This window comes from Cupressus sempervirens, chromosome 10, assembly GCF_028749045.1.
Source record: "Cupressus sempervirens isolate cs-2001-9-10 chromosome 10, ASM2874904v1, whole genome shotgun sequence".
Classification (NCBI taxonomy): domain Eukaryota; kingdom Viridiplantae; phylum Streptophyta; class Pinopsida; order Cupressales; family Cupressaceae; genus Cupressus; species Cupressus sempervirens.
Genome location: NC_143127.1, coordinates 637,404,599 through 637,419,017, shown reverse-complemented (window position 1 = coordinate 637,419,017; position 14,419 = coordinate 637,404,599). Strand labels below are relative to the sequence as shown.

General features: G+C 32.4%; 1 pseudogene; it reads left to right on the top strand.

Moving 5' to 3' along the window:
- The window catches only part of LOC149535437 (CBL-interacting protein kinase 33 pseudogene), a 33,953-nt pseudogene extending 25,409 nt beyond the window's left edge, over positions 1 to 8,544 (top strand).
- Positions 8,545 to 14,419: the final 5,875 nt, after the last annotated feature.

Sequence of the window (14,419 nt, the reverse complement as noted above, 5' to 3'; positions counted from 1 at the left end):
TTAAAATAATATACTCACAAAACAAAAGTATACCGAACTCATTAGTAAAGATAATTTACAACTAATTTAAAACCTATTAACATTAATCATTAAAACTTCAATTAAGGAAAATATTAGTTAACTGTATAATTAATTGATTCAAATGACCATTAAAACAATATAAATCTAAATATTCAAAATGTTGAATAAAAAGAACTCACCAACTAAAATAATAACTAACATACAATTAAATAAATTTTATTTAAACTTTATTCTAATAACAATTTTGTTTAAATCTATAATCTATTTAAAATAAAACATTCCTAATATTAGCATTATAACTAAAATTAAACACAATTAAATAATAAAAATAAAACATAATAATATTATATACTAATCTAACATTTACTACAACTAACAATTTCTAACTTTCAAACCTTTATTAATCTAAACATACTTAAAATAAAATAACACCTACTACAAATTTAAAGAAAGACAACTATAATTGCTAACATTTAAATATATACAAATTAAATTACATAACATAACTATCTAAATTTTAAAACTTTATTTTAAAATATTAACTAACCTAAACCCTTAACTATCCTAACCACCCCACTAACTCCCTACATCCCTTAACTCCCCCTAACACTATCCTACTAACCCACATCACACCCCCTAACCTTAAGCGCTTTAAAATCACCTACACAAGCTTTTAAGCTGTCAACCCCACCATACCAATCCTAGTCACCACAAGTGGAATCCCACTCTCCCAAGTGCAAGACCAAGTGGGTCGCGTGGCCCAAAGGATATTAGACTTGTATGCCAGCCAATGGATACAATAAAGGTAAGGGTGCTAGTCAAATCAAGAGGTGGCCAACATTTATAATGAAATCATTTTAATTTTTTTAAAACAAATTTACTCCCAACTCCCTCCTTACTCCATCTAGTTATCATTCTTCTCCCCACATGGGTGTACTACCCAAGACCACTGCTTGGAAAAGGGACGTGAACGAGTTTATGGGTGGCCCATAAATCAAGGATGATGTTGCCCCTTTCTCCATGCAAACACAATAACTCCCCACCTTAATGCATCTAGCCTCAACCACATGGAGGGTGCATTGGGCAAGATCAGTTTATTTACTATGCCTGTAGTCACATATGTCTATGCCTACTCTTGGAATAGGAGTTAAGTTTAAAATTTAGTTAGGTGATTTTAACTTTGAAAGGGTAGGATAGGATTTTTTTATTATATGTATTAACAATTGTTTTTTTTCTTTCTATTTAAATATTTAATATTAAATATGTTCAAAAGAAATAATAAAAGAATCTTTGAGATTCTCTATTCCAAAGAGGGGGCTAATTCATTTTTCCCCATACAAACTCTAGAGAGCATTTTTGCTCTTGGGAGGGTATTTTTTTTCAAGTCCATATTTTTTCTAAGTATGGATTTTTGAAACAATTTTTTTAAATTTTTATAAGGGAGGTATATATATTTTTTTCAATTTGGATTTATGTAAACCATATTTATTTAATCAAGGGAAATATTATTTATTTACTTTTCTCTAGCATCGATTTATAATCATCGAGTTTAATAATTTATTAAACAATAATGTAAGGTTATTTTGTCTCTTAAAAATCATTAAAATAAATTGAAGTCCCAATCATAACATGAAATTTTCTTTAACCTATTTTGAATCTTGAATTGCATAATTGTTTATCATCATTTGATCTAATTAATCCAAATCAAATGAATATGATTACAAAACATAAGTATGTCATAGAAAGAGTGAAACATCATGTTATACATTTTTTGATACACACATACATATAACTGAATAACAAGAAGAAACTCATATGAAGGAATATTACTCTTTTTTTATTGAACTACCTAATTCAAAGGCTCCACTAGAAAAGAACAGGAAGAAAACTTGACATCATTTCTATTTCAACAATAAGTTTAAATATAACATTTTTACATCGGATTTCTATCTTGAGGAGAAATCTCCTAAGATAACTGAATTTCAATAACAATTCTAAATTTCCTTCTTGGCTCCACAATAAGGAAACCGTTACCAAGTTTGCAACACATCATGGTGATTATGGATAGAATGAAAATTGACCAAGATACAATCAAACTTAACATGAAGACAACTTCAAAAATTCACTCCTATCCAAGTTTATACAATAGGTTTGACATTGAACCAGACTAGGGAGAAGGCGGATTTTTCCAACAGGAGACATTAGCCACAACACCATAACAAGTGCCCTTTTGGAGTTATGAACTCGAGAACTTATGTTCTTCCATTTCTTAAATTCCAAGACTCAAAACATGGCTTGTGCTGATGAGCAGGAGCCAATAATACCATACTCTCTTTCCCTCTCCTCATCCTGAGAAGAGACTCTACACTATTGGAGTCCAACTAAAGACCTCCTCCTATACATGGCCACTTCTCCCCTATCTGAGGGTGAGTAATGCCGATACAACCCCTACAATCCCTTCAAAAATCAAAGAAAAATACAAAGGGAAAACATTTAATAAAACCCCATTTCAATCCCTTCCAAACATATTCAACAAATGCACGAACATACATTTGCAAATCGAATGACTTAAGAATGAAACACAACATGGACTAAAAAAGCTTGAAGGGTTCCTACCTTCACAATATGGTTATGGTAATGGAACAATTTGAGATGAGATTCCCTTCATTCTCCTTCTCCTTCAATCCCAAATTGCTCTATAAAACTAGAGGTTGGGTGAACACTCATTCTTTCTTAAATTTGCGTCTGAATAAGATACTAACTCAACCAACTCCAAAATGCAATAACTCCCCCACTTGTCTAAAAGTTCTAGAGTCTTCTAACTGAACTAGTCATAAGGCTAACCTTAAGGTGGAGTTAAAGTTATCCAACTCATGATGAAAACATTCAATTTTCACAATAAAGCAAGAATGGGATTTTTGCGTGACCATAAAAGTCAGAAAAAGGGGCTAGGGGGTTGGAAAATGACCCCAACCCATATCCATACCCTAATAATTTTTCATGATTTTTGGCTCCTAGGACTAATAAGGGACCTAACAAAATTTTTGGAAATTTTAGGACTTTTTAACAACCTTCAAAAATGCATATTACTAACTAATCCTAATCAAGGTAATTAGTCTTGACCACTATCTGATTAGAAAAAAGGTCACTAACCTAGTCCAACTTAGATCTTTAGGTTACTTGGTTAACCCTAACTATAATGCTAGAATGCATATACAATTCATGAGTGTCAAGTGACACTGAAAAATCACTACTACAAAACATTAACACTTAAAGATTACAAAATGATACATTCATTCAATCCACGATATAAATAAAATACGAACAATGGGGTTTGTGTCTTTTAATAGAAAACCTTGGTTTCCACAATTGGTACATAGGGTTTAGTTCAATTTCTCCATTTGATTTTTTGGCTAAAATATCCTTCACACTCATTACACACATCAGTAGCTCAAGAAAACCACATGCATAAATATAAAACTTATCAGAGAAATCACATAAATTAAAACATCCATCTTTCAAATAACTAGTTGTTTATCTCATTTTTACTCATATTTTTAATCATTAAAATTGCATAATCGAAGTGCTAATTCTACATTCACTTTCTACACTACTTCAACAATATACATGTTCGTAAAACATTACATAACATAATTAAACATCTAAAAGTAAAACATCACACAACATAAGATAAAATAATAATGTTCAATGTATCTGATAGTGTCTCAACATATCAAGTCATGAGTATCAAAATAATAATATATCAACTATGCTATGATGGGTTGAGGTGAGGCCTCATAGTGTATCCCATTTGGACTTGATTCTCCTACTCGGTGGGTGGCTTCATAGAAACCTAGGATGGGAGGTGAGCCTCCATGGTTCTTGCTTGAAATATTGTGTAGGTTTTTTGCTCTTGGATCCAAGGAGAACTAGGGTTGATCCCTTGTCTTTTGTAGCAAAAAGGATGTACCTTTGTGAAATGTGGGAGGAAACTTCCTCCATGTCTTGGAGCCATGTATTTTTACAATAATAGCTCTACTATTGTTTGGTAAAGCCCAATTCCCATTTTTTCTTGAAGTATTATTTTGTTGAAAAGAAGATGTCCATTGTGTACATTATTTTGAGGAAAATGGATGCATGAAAAAAGAAGAAGATGGGAACATATGTATTTGATATTGCAATGCAAGATATAATAATATGATTGTAGGTGTAATGAAGAAAAAGAAATGTTTCTTTTGCTATCATATCTGTTATAATAGAAAATAAAGAGGTTCCTTTAATAGACATAGAGGTTTTCTCTTAAGAGATGTATAGGTGGATCATTGAATAAATTTAAGGGAATGGTTTTCAAAAGATTTATTTTTGCAATGAAACTACAATGTGCATCCATTCAATCATAATAATCACTTAAATAATAGGATGAAGGAATCCATTAATGTTAGAAATCCGATTGAAAATGTCATTGTTGAAGATCAAAGAGGGAGATTTTTATAAAAAGAATGTTTTTCAATCATTGTTTTGTCATTGATGTCAAACTTTCTATTTGTAGGAATGACAATTACTTATAAGATTCAAGCACTATCACTTATTTGATTGATGAAGAGGATTTGATCAATAAGATGTAACAAGAGCACCTAAGGGAAAGGTTGAGTAATGATGTTGTAATGAAGTGCAATGAACAGTTAAGATAGTGGTTAAACGATGTATTGATAACATACTTGAAGATATAGAGGCTGGTCACACTTAGAAACATTGGAGGAATAAGTTGTAATAAGGTTGACTACAAAGGTTAAACTAAGTTTATTAGTGGGTGCTAAGAAAGCTAGTTAAAGCCAAGAAAATTTTCAGTTGGAGCTGAGAAAATGTAAAATCTAGTGTGTGTCAAGTGAAGTTCAAGTGCCGAGCAAAGTAACAGGTGTCGAGCATCAGAAAATCTTACTAGGTGCTGAGTGAACTTTAGGTGCTAAGCATCATAAAATATTAGTAGGTGCCAAGTGAACTTCAAGTTTTGAGCATCCAAAAATATTAGTAGGTGTCAAGTAATACAGTATGTGTTGAACACTAGTATTTCAATAGTGCCAAGCTGTGGCATTATTGGAAATGTCAAAGATTCGCCAAATCTGAGCTGACAAAGTTGTTACGTTGAATCTTTCAAATTAGTTGGAGGATAAGGATGATGAGTTGGTGGCATAGAATTTTATGTAAACCATTTTTGGCTAATTTAAAAGAATTATTTAAGAAGTTTCTAGAAGAAACATAATGTGGGTTAGATTCAATGAACCCTACCTAATCCATTTGAATTGAAATTAAAGAAGGGAAGAATTGAGTGGGAAAAGAAACTCCAAGAATTCTATTTAAGGAGTCATAGACCAAGAAGAAAGAGCTACTAGAGTGCCGAATTTTGAAGTGGCTAAAAGGGTTTCAAAGGAGAAGACATCTAGGAGAAGGAAGAATAGAGCACAGAGACTCTGCTTCGATGAGAAATCAAGAAGAGATGGTTGCATTGGTACATTGAGCATGCAAACTCAAGGAGACTAGGCTTTAAAGGAGGGAAAGTTGATAGAGTTGTAGAGATTGAAGGCCAGGCAATGTGAAGAGCTGAAGAGTGATTTGAGATCTACAAGATAAGTTGTATGTTGTAATCAGGTTAAAGAATTTCTAATACTCTCTAGCAATTGTATTAGATATAAAAATCCTATGGACTTAGGTTGGTTTAATAGACATTTGTAAATCCTTTAATAGGGTGGCATTCCAAGTGAATGTTCTAAAGTCCTCTAACTAGGGCCACTTCTAATAGGGTCGATAAATCCTTTAACTAGATCACATTTAACAGTGTGTTATTGAGTTGCATGTTATTGGTGGTTTTTCCCAAATCCGGTTTCTACGTAAATCACTATATTATGTGTTGATCCTTTTATGTGTTGTTCTTGCATGTTGATTTATAGTAACTTGTTGAATAGGAAAGTTAAATTTTGGATGAATACATACCAAAGAAAATATGTTTCATATTTCAAGTAATTTCAATATATTTTGACTAGTTTTTGAATTACTCAAAGTTGATCATTTATTGTTGTTGTGCTAATGCATATTGTTCATAATTTTAGGAGGCCCTATTTGATTCATTATAATTTTGATCTAGTTGACTAAAATGATAAAATTCCTTTTGTGTTACATTATAGAGGTCAAAGACCTACAATGTTTCAATTTTGAGTCTATGATGAATCTATTTGATGAGTTTTCAAATGCGATTCTGAATGCAATTTATAATCTTTTATTGGTGTCAAGGAAGGTAGATGGATTGGTACCCCTATTTGTGATGTCATAACTCAAAATCCATAATAAATGAGATCAAATGGATTGTACTATTTAATTCTAGTTTGAAAATAATTTAAGTTTACCAATTTTCAAATCTTGACAAATCCATCTACACACTTTCCCAAGTCCATTCCATTGGCAAAAAATACTTTTCTTCCACTGTTTCTAGTTAATAAATTTTGAGTAGCCAATTTTAACCGTTTGATAAATGCGTCCTATTATTTTTCACGATCCCAAATTCTAGATTTATGTTTTCCTCATGACAATGAACCAATGCCCTAGTTTTCATGCCCCCAAGTGTCACTTTTCCCTATTTTAAAAGCCAAATCTGAATGTGTTTTATACTTTTCTAACATGTTTTCTTGCAGGCAATTCTAAAAAGGAAACTTTGATACTCAATATCTTTTGACTGGGAACTCTTCAAGAGAAGAGACTTGAAAGGGTGCAAGTATGTGAAATAGAGAATTAGTGTGCCTACTTTTAGACCTACTCAGGTGTTTGGATTAGTTTTTAAAGCCAGTCAAAGGACCTCTTGGCACAATGTTGATAGTTGGTAAAAGGAGTTAAAATGATTTTGATTGATATTTCAGTGATACAATAAGAATTAAATCTGATTATAATCAATTTAGGATGCTCATTAGATCATTTTGGAATATCAGTTATTCGAAAATGAAATTTTTTTTAGCTGAACCCATTTTTGGGCCCAACTAAATTTACCAGATTATCAAAGGGGTGAAATCTTCTAGGTTAGGAGAGTGATCTAATAGGCACTTATCATCAAGAATAATAACTTCCTACGAATATTGTTCAAATATGGTCAAGTATTATAAAAGGAATTTCAACATCTTTTTAGATCAAAAAGGAGTATGGGTGAAATTTGATTTCAATCTAGTGAATATAGTTTTAAGGGGTAATGACTTTCTTTTCAAAGTGTTTCCAGAAGAAAAAAAAAAGTGAAATCATACTCATCTTGGAAATTTATTTGTGATGATGCCAAGTAAATCATACTCAAGGATGCAATGAATACATATTGCCTTTATACAGAACATTTCCAAGCTAATGTTTGTAAGGGAAGACATTCATACTTTTCTATCACCCAATGATTTATTCTTTGCAAAATTTGATAGTCATAGATGATGTAGATGGATAAATCCATTTGGAGAAAATGGACTACCAACAGTTGATGATTATGAAAGATGAAACCCATCTCTTTTTCCTTAACACACTACCATTTTTTTTTTTAAATGCAAGGGTCCATATCATTCATTGCTCCATATTAGTTTCAAAATTTTAAAGAAAAATTCTAAATACATAAGGTGTGGTAAAAGAAGAATGAAGTAGGGGAGCTGTCTCAATTTAGAACAATCTATAAGGGAGTCTAGTGGAAGTTGTAGCCCAAAGATTGGAGGTGGTTTTTAGAATATGCAGTGATACTAGAAATGGAAGAATGAAGGAAGATGAAGCAAGGAGATACTTCCTACAACCTATTAATCCTATTGATTATTGCCATAGTAGAGGTGTTTATCATAGAGATTTGAAGCCAAAAAATTTGCTTATGGACACATATGGGAATTTGAAAATATCTGGCTTTTTCCTTAATGCATTGTCTCAGCAAGTTAGGGATAATGGTCTACTTCACACCACTTGTGGAACACCCAACAACATTGCCCTTGAAGTCATCAATGATAGGGGATATGATGGGGCAACAACAAACTTATGGTCATGTGGTATTATCCTATTTGTTTTCATGGCAGTAAATTTTCCTTTTGATGATTAAAATCTCATGAAATTATATAAAAATATTTATTTGGTTTTCTACAAGTGTGAATAAATTTATCACAAGGATTTTAGATCCTAATCCTAAGACATGAATTGCAATACTTGAGATTTTGGAAAATGAATGGTTTAAGAAAGGTTATAAGCTGCCTAAGTTTAAAGAGGAAGAGGATTTAAATCTGGATGATATCGATGCCATTTTCAATTAGTTGGAAGAACATCTCATGATAGAGAAAAACAAAAAACCATCAATGGCAATGAATGCATTTGAAATTATCTCCATGTCACACAGGCTCAATCTTGGTAATCTATTTAACAAGAAGATGGGCATGGTTAAGTGAGAAATAAGGTTTACATAAATGCTCTACAAATGAGATAGTATCAAAACTTGAGGAAGCTGCAAGCCAAAGGGGACTTAGTTGGTCTATGTAAGGAAGGTAGATGCAAAGGACACCTTCCTAGTTGGAGTGAGGAGCCACAATTTTTTTTTAAAAAAAAATTGTGAATGTAGGCCTGACATTGAGAAAAGAAGGAAAAAATAGAGTGTAAACAAAAGATGTATAAGGGGTCTTTGTCCCACATCACTCAAAATATGGCCTTTCAAGTTTTTTAAATATATGAACATACAATAGGCTTGTTGTCTTTAAGAAAATGTCTTTCAAAAGGCAGTAGTTACTTGGAGGAGCCCACTATGGCCATGTGGAAGAAAACTCAATGATTTTGACTGGATAGAGGAGCTTACTAGAAAAAATGCCTAATTCTAATGGTTGCCATGTCACCACCAAAAAATGGGAGGGTTTCACTGGTAGAGACATGGCGACCTCCCAAAAATCTTATAAACTAGTAAAAATTGTGGGACCCACCAGTGGTCAAGGGGCCAATCATTTTTTGACACATGGCACACATATGCTGCCTGGATGGACTTCTAAGATCAAATACAAAGGTTTTAATATTTTATTCAAAAAAAACAAAAAATGAAAGTGGGTATTCATATAAAAGAATCAAAATTATAATTTTAAAAACCTATAGTTTGTGTAAGAATTTTCCTTAGGGAAAAATTCACCCAAGAACTAAGAACTCAAACACAAGCACAACTGTAGACCAAAAATGGATATGATCAATTAATCAAAGTATGTCCTCATACATTGCTCTATTCAATACGTACAAACAGACTAGGAGTTCCTATATATAAAGGCCTCTCAAGAAGCACCTTGAATGTCTCTAGAAGGAATCAGAAGATTAGATAAGCATCATGACAACTAAGTACATGCCTTATCCATCATTCTAGATGAGTGGATAAGAATGACAAGGTTGTAAACACCATGTACTCAATTAGTGTGCTAACTCGTATGTTGTAGACAACATGTGCATAAAAGAGGTGCAAGCTCCTTTGTTGTCAACATAACAACTCACAAGAGTATGCATACTCCTAGGTGGCTAATAAATAAAAAATATGTATTTACCTAAGTAAACTTAAGTGTAAATAGTAAATACTTATTTACACGAACACCCCCTCTTATGTGCAACTCAGGGGAATGACCTCAGGGTAAAAGCACAAACCTGTGTCACCTTTTATAAAGAAAAGTGATATCAGAATGTGACAGTTCAACATTAATAACAAAAAAAATGGTATTTGTGTTTAAAATATGAAGATGATGTAAACTGATGAAATGTGTAGAATTGTATGAATTTTATGCCTATAATTTTTATAATTTTTTTGACTAAGAATTTATTCATTTTATTTTATTTTGAAGTCCCTTTTTTAACTATAAAAAATATAGAATGTAGTTCCCGTCAAACAACTATATGCAAATCATCTTTTTTTGTTCTAATTTGAAAATATTTTATAGATGACATGTATAGCTAGTGAACAAAAAAAGAAATAATTATTTTTGATGTATATTTTCTTTGTTATAAGTACTCAAGTTCGATCTTGTCAAGATCCAACAGTTTTTTCCTCCTGTCAAAACTTCTCTATCAAATCTATACCTTCTTGAAAAAAATTACATATTCGTGAAGAGGATTCTCTCCTCTAGTGATAAATATAATTTTTTTATTTTTTTGATATGATTTACTATTTTTTTTTACTTTTTGAGAGAGCATCTTCTGAAATGTTGAAACATCGACTTATAATATTTTGAGATTATAATATATTATAACTAATCAAAACACTCAAAAATTTATATAATGATGATATCGAATCTAAGATCTATAAAAGGGTATTTTTAGTTTTTGAAAAAAATTGAGTTTTGATAGAGAAATGAGATTTGACCAAAACAGGTTTTTGTATCACAAACGGTGACACAGATCTGTGCTTTTACCCCTCAAGCTTAAAAAAATCTAGGATGCAATGTAGGATGGGTCCTAGCTACTACGCCATGTTAGGTACCCATGTACATAATGATATGAAAATCTCTCACAAAGCAAAGAAAGAGGGAAAAACTCATGGGAAAAATCCTCCCCCAATAAAAATAGGATGCATGGATGGATGGAGAAATCAAGACCCCCCCCCCCCCCCTTCATTATGACATACATCTAGTATATAGAAGAGAAAAATGGAGAAGGACAAATCTCCCTAAGAGGAACCCCCCCCCCCCCGCCCCAAAAAAGGGAGAAGAAAGAGACAAGGTAGTCCCCCTCCCTAAAGGTAGTGTGCCGATCAGTGAGAAATTATCTAATGTAGAAGCTAATCCATGACCTTTAAATGATGTTCCTCCTCTTTGGAAGAAACAAATCCAAGGGTAAAAAGGAGATGCATCCCCTAGATGGAGAAAGAATCTTGATGATGTATGGTATCTCTAAAACTTGTTCAAGTGTCCCTATGCCAATATTGATGGTGGCTCCCTCTAATAGTACTGGGAAGAAGTGCAGATCAAAAAAGGAGTGATGTAGAACCCATTTTAAGAAACCAACAATCTTCTCAAATGACAAAGGGACCTCCAAAATTTGTTGTACATAAGTATCCACAATCATGCCAACCAGTAAAGATTGATCATGTAGAGAATGGACGTGAAGGTCAAAGTGGGCCCTCACAATAACTTTAGAAGGATCATCCTCAAAAAAGAGAAGTGATAGATCATCAAAGAAGTCCTCCAAATTTTCTATGTGTGACTCCATCAATAGACTTGAAATGTCAATGAAGAATTCATCACCTAAGGTTGGAACTAGAAGATAAAGTGTACCTTGCCAATTTACCACTTTACCACTTGCCAATTTAGAGTCTATTTCTAAAAGTAGTATTTCTTTCCATAGAACCTATAATCTAATTGCAAATCTAGAAAGTAGACAAAAAAAAATGCACTTTCAAAAAAACTAGAACTTGATTATGTGTCTAGATGAGCCCATACTAGGCATTTGAAGTGGCAAAATTTGGAATTTTCAAGTTGTAGAAAAATTCAAGAATAGAGATGTAAAACTTCTTGCACCAATATGTAGATCATGAAATCCTATGCTAAAATAAAAAAAATTGCTTGCAAAAAGGAGTCTATATGAGGGAGATATCATTGTTTGAAAATCACCCCTATTATTATTTTTCCTGAATCGCTGTCATGCCTCCAAAATTCAAATGGCTCTAGATTTGGCCTCAAATGTCTAGTTTGTATGAGAAAAATCCAATCTGGGGTTTTTTTGACTTTTTGAATGTGATACAAATATCTGATTTGCACCAGCAAGCACAAATCTTCATCAGCAAAAAATCTCTCCTATGGCTCGATGGCCAATTTTTTTTTCTAGAAAATAATGTAGATCTAAAAAAATGGCAAAGATGTAGATGAAAAAAATGCAGATCTAAAAATTAAATGTACAAATCTAAAATGATCATACTGAAATTGCAAATTGGGCCTTCAGGTGCCAGTTTGCAAAAAAGAATTTCCTCATGATCAACTATGGCCCAGGGTAGGCAACATTATAGCTGATTTTCTATGAATTAGTTTTCTAGATGCAATGGTGAGGTCAGATCTAGCTCTAGACACTCACAATCTCTACAATACTCTAGATTTAGATTGAGGTGTTGAAGCAAGAGTGGTCTCGAATGGCTATGTGATGGAAAAATCTCCAAGCTCTAATACAATGTAAGAATTTTTCTTAGGGAAAAATTCACCTAGGATCTAAGAACTCAAACACAAGCACAACTATAGACCAAAAATGGATATGATCAATTAATTAGAGTATGTCCTCATACATTGCTTTGTTTAGTATGTACAACACACTAGTAGTGTCTATATAAAGGCCTCTTAGGAAGCACCTAGAATGTCTCTAGAAGGAACTAGGAGATAAGATAAACATCATGAAAACTAAGAACATGCCTTATCCATCATTCTAGATGAGTGAATAAGAATGACAAGGTTGTAGACACTATGTTCTTAATTAGTGTGCTAACTCTTGTGTTGTATACACCATATGCATAAAAGAGGTGTGAACTCCTATGATGTCAACATAACAACTCACAAGAAGACACATACTCCTAGGATGCTAATAAATAAAAAAATGCATTAACCTAAGTAAACTTAAGTAAGTATAAATAGTAAATACTTATTTACATCAACAGTTTGTGCTATAGTGTTTTTTGAAAACTTTCTAATTTTATTCTTTTAAACAACTCATTCTATAGCCTATGGCTAGTTTTTCAAATGGCTGCTAGAGTGGTGAGATCGAACCAAAATATGGACTCAAATATACCATTGGAATTAGTAAGAGATGAGCTATCCATTTCTAGATCTAGTTTTTACATAGGTGGTCACTAGTGCATGCTATAGGGGGTTTTGTATTTCCAGTGGGATGTTTAGTTGTAGGCAATGATTTCATCAATGTACTTACAAAATTTAGTTATGATATACTTGATATGTTTGGTTGGTTTAGTATGTTCAAAATTTGGTGGACAATGATGCATTTTGCCTCTAGTATTTCACAATTTGCATACTTTTTGATGGAACTTTTTAGAGATTTTTGTCTTTTGCAATCAGTTATGTTTTTCCATCAAGTGCTAAAGATATTTTATTCTTTTAGGAGGAAAAATGAGTCAGGATTTGATTTACCATTTGTTGGTAGAGATTAAAGAGAGGTTTTAACTTCTTGAGGAAGTTTTCCTAGTGGATACATGGTGGTTGTAGAGAAAATTCAGGAATTTATTCCTACTATATCTTTCTTTCTCTCATTCATTGAAGGTTTTTGGCAATTTTCTCTATGAGACTAGTAGAGTTCTAGTTTTTACTATGAGACCAGGTGGTTGGTTGGTTTTACTTCTTATCTATTGAGCAGAGCTCTAGTAGTGAAGGCCACACATCCATTCTTATGTAGGTTTCTAGTTTCATCTCATGTATTATTTCACTGAGATAATGAAAATTGATGATAGATCATGTAATGTATCCTAAATTTCATTCAATGTTACCAGTTAATGCATTCTATCTTTCCAAGGATGAATACAAAAGGGGATTTATAATGAATTATCTGTGTTCTCTTATTTTGTCTCCAAATTCTTCGTGTGCTATTAACTTTGTGATTGAATGAATAAGGTTCATTCAATTTATGATAGCTTGGATGAATTATGTGCCAAATTTACTGTTGCTTTTAATTCAAGGAGTTAAGTAAATGCTTCCATGATTTGATAGGGTTTTTGGGTGTATGGTAGGGATGCTAGTAAGAATGGAGTTTGGGGATTTTAGTTGATAAACTTAATTTTAAGGCAATCAAGTTATGCCATCCTATTAGTAACAACTTTATGTTGCAATGGATAAGGCACTGATCACTAAATAATATGCAAGCTAAGATGAAGGTCATTTGCACAAATCTTCTTAATCAAATCAATTCAATTTTTCACATTTTGTAGTGGGTTGAAAGGAATTAGCTCTTACTTAGCTTATGGGTTCATAGGTTATGATTTGTAGCTATTTGATTTCTATGTTATTGCATGTGTATCACAAGATATAAGTGTTTCATTTTTTGTTAATAGGTTTAGATTTTATGTTTTTACACTAGTGCCATATATTAGAACCTCAAGGTTAATCCACCTAGGTTTTGCAAAGCCTGAAATGAAGGAGTTATGGCTTATAGTTGGCCCAAGATTTGCAATCAAGTGCATCCATTATAGGAATTTTCTAGACTTATATGTATTGGTTTGGCTTCTTGGTTATTTTTAAATCTATTAAATCAAGAGCTAACAAGAAGAAAAAAGAAGAAATAAACATATTAAACAAGTATAGGATAAGTAGGTAGACACAAGTCTACCTAATATTAATTTAGTCAAGCCAAGTCAAGAAATAATATTTTTGAATTAAACCTATTTGCTACAACTATTAGAAACTAGAACATA